General features: G+C 45.5%; 1 pseudogene; it reads left to right on the top strand.

The window, feature by feature from the left end:
- LOC104759898 overlaps positions 1,137 to 3,618 on the top strand; it is a 15,721-nt pseudogene continuing 13,239 nt past the window's right edge.

Here is a 3,618-nt window from a genome sequence, read left to right as displayed (position 1 = left end):
GACTTTGTGGTGATAGAGATGGGCAAGGAGCCTGAGGATCCAATCTTGTTAGGTAGGCCATTCTTAGCCACTGTTGGAGCAGTCATTGATGTCAAGGAAGGTCTTGTGACCTTGAACATTGCTGAAGATGTAGTGATGAAGTTCAACATCTATAACCCAACCAATCTGCCTACTATTGATGATCAACCCTTCACTATCAAGGAGAGAGTTGATCATGAGGTTTTCAAGGATGAAGGAGACCCTAAGGTTGAGCTCCCACTTCAAGAGGATTCTGTTGAAGAGCTTAAGAGGTCAGTTCAGGAGCTGACTAGTATGGTTGAGGACCTCAAAGTCAAGCTGAACAAGAGGTCTTTGAGGAAAGCAAGACCAAGGCTCAAATTTAAAAAGAAGTATGGTTTGTGTGCTAAGGGTGAGGTGATCAAGGATCAACTTCACAGTGACCAAGAGGTTCCAGGGAGGATTTCATCACCTCCCTGGTATCTAAACCAAGGTTAAGAAGGAAACCAAAGTCAAGCTTAGTGACTTTAAACAAGCTCACTAGGGAGGAAGTCCCTAAGGTATCCTTTGTACATATGGTTTAATTTCTTAGTAGTTTTGATGTGTTTTGTTTTATGTTTTTGTTGGACAGGCTTTTTAATAAGAATATAGTTGGGTAAGGGGAGATGTGGACATGGAGAAGAAGACTCGCAGGCCCACTCGACCACAAAACAAGAGGTACTCGGCCGAGCTGGATACTAATTGAGGCCCATTCGATTCCCATTCTTCTAGAATGATCGAGTGGAGGGAAGAACAAGGAGAAAAATATTGAAATTTCAAAATTGGTCAAGGAGCTCGACCACGTGCTGGTCGAGTGTGGGGTCGAGTGGCAGCCAAAAAGCAAGTCAAAGATTCCCAATTCAAATTTGAAATGTAAGGACGCTCCACCCTTGTCTTCTTGTCTCCTAGGCTTCTTTAAATAGCACTTGATCGATCCTAAACCTCTCACACTCTCTCATTTGCTCAAAATATTTAAATTCAAGCTTTAAGATCTCTCTCAAAGTTCATCTCTTGCTCTAGCTTTGTTCTTTCAAGTTTTTGGGTCACTAACCTATTAACTTTGAGCTTTGAGTCTATTTCCCTTCAGTTTCTTTTTGAAAATGTCTTCTAAGATCACCAAGAAGTCTCACAAAGCCGCTGCAAGCTCCATGGAACGTCGTGATGCTGACCTTGAACCAAGAGGTGAAGCTAGGAGAGCCACTCGAAGGTCCACTCGATCGACCACTCGACCGAGTGCTGGTTCGAGCAGTCGGTCGAGCCAGGTGCCGAGTCTCAGGAAAAAGCCAGTTGAGGAGGATCCTGAGAGGACTGAGAGTGAGGAGGAAAGGGAGCCTACTATTGATGAGATGATAAGGGGATATAGAGCCAAAGGGAAGAGACCAACAGTTGAAGTGGAGCAAGAAGAGAGTGAAAGTGAAAGTGAGGAGGAGAGTGAAGAAGAGGAATTGATGGAAGATGGAGAGGCTGAGTCTTGTGGGTTGTCTAAGAAGCAGCTTTATGATGCTTTCATGAGGATGGAGTTCCTGGGAACTAGGTATCCACACAAGGAGACTATGGAGAAGCTTGCTATTGATGAAGATGTGGAATGTCTTTTTGAGAAGAGCAGCCTTACCAAGTTCATGGGGCTTTGCATGGAAGGGTATAGAGAGGAAAGCTGTGAGTTCCTAGCCACTGTCAAGCTGCACCAATACTTGAGGAAAGATGCTGAAGCAGGAGCTGGTCATATCTCCTTCACCATCAAAGGGAGGAAGCATGAGCTTTCATTGAAGAAGCTGGCTGATGTGTTTGGTTTTGAGGTTGGGAGCCATAGGAGCATGATGGTTCCAAGAGAAGAATTGTTTGCTGTATGGGAGACCATTGGGGATAACAAGTATTACTCATCCTCCAACTCCAAGAGCTCAAGGATTAGGAGCCCAGTCTTGAGGTATTACCATAAGGCTCTTGCCAATACTTTCTTTGCAAGAAAGGAGACTGGAAACATCAATGAGGGAGAGCTGAAAATGATTGACTTGGCTCTCAATGGAGTTCTTCTTCAAGCAAGGAATGGAACCATCATCCTTGGTAGCACTGTGGAGACTGATCTTGCTATGGTATTGATAGACCACATGATTTATTTGAGGAGTTGGGTAGGCAAGCTTGAGACCAAGGGTTCAAGAGGAGCACTTACCATTGGAGGCATCATCACTCCAATCCTTCAAGCTGCTAACATCCAACTTAGAGGAGAAAGGGTCTTACCAAGATGGATAGATTCAAGCTACCTTACCTCCACTCTCATCCTAGCCAAGGAGAAGCATCAAGGGAACCACATATTCAACTTTGAGCTTCCAACACTTGGGAAAAAGCAAATCATTTTGCCTAACCAAGAGCTCACCACCATTCAAGAAGGAGCCAACATTGATTTTTGGCCAGCTGAGGAGCATTGGTTTGATGGAGTGATTCAGTCTAGAGTGGAGGAAGCTGGGAATGCACAAGTAGCTGATGGAGAGCAACAGTTCTACTTTGAAGACTATGAGCCAAACCCAAGAGATAGTAGAGGAGTGAGGGAGAATGCAAAGAGGCTGACTCTCTTGCAAAGATGGAACAAGTGGAATGGGAAAAGGTTTGATAAGCTCAAGAAGAAGGTGACCAACATGGCTAAGTCCATCAAAGGCTTGAAGAAGGAGATTGCTGAGCTGAAGAGTGGAAACTCATCTCCTATCCAACATTCAAGCCCTTTGAGGAGAAGCAGCTCAACTAGAGCACTTTCAAGGATTGGGGAACCTGTGGAACCAGCTAGGGCTTCAATGTATGAGCCAAATCAGAGGAAAAGGAGCTCAAGTACCCGCGAACATCAGTTTTCGAGGCACTCGACCGGGTCACTCGAGCACCCACTCGACCGAGCACCTCCGATGCACTCGGCCGAGCACCTTCCCAGACCACCTTATGGCTTCCCACCTCCAGCTGCTTATCCAGGTTATCCACATTACCCACCCTTCCCACCCCAATACTTTATGGATCCCACACTCTACCAGCAGTACCAGCAGTACCAGACTCAAGATTTGGTGACTCGCAACCCAGCTCGACCCCCCCACTCGACCACGTACACGACCGAGTCAGGCTCGATTGGCATAGTCGAGCTGCCCCAAAGTCCTTCTCCGAGCCACCAGCCTGATCCCAACTACTCCTATGATAGCATGCAGATGGATGTGGACAACTTCTTCCACAATCCCTAAGGTACCATCATCACCTTCCCTTGTTTATACCATTGCATTTGATGTTGTGTTTTATTTTTGTTGATGTTCATATATTTTACCATGTTTTCCCTTAGTTTATTCACATCTTTTGCATCTTTTTCTATCCATTTTCACCATTATTGTGTAGCTTTAGGACTAATCATGCATTAGAGTGTAGTTGCATTGCATTTGCATCTTTTCATGCATAAACAGGTGATTTTGGAGCTTAAGGAGCATGGAAGCAGTGGAGAAGAGATGTGAAGCAATCATGAGGAGGAAACAAGGGAGTTAAGGCTGAAGAACCAAGATCCGGAGTCCAGCTCGACCAAGCACTCGACCGAGTGGGAGATGGACTCGACCGAGTGGAGTT

The sequence above is a fragment of the Camelina sativa genome, chromosome 17 (genome assembly GCF_000633955.1).
Source record: "Camelina sativa cultivar DH55 chromosome 17, Cs, whole genome shotgun sequence".
NCBI lineage: Eukaryota > Viridiplantae > Streptophyta > Magnoliopsida > Brassicales > Brassicaceae > Camelina > Camelina sativa.
Note: the sequence above shows the minus strand (reverse complement) of the source record. Positions and strands in the feature narration are given on the sequence as shown.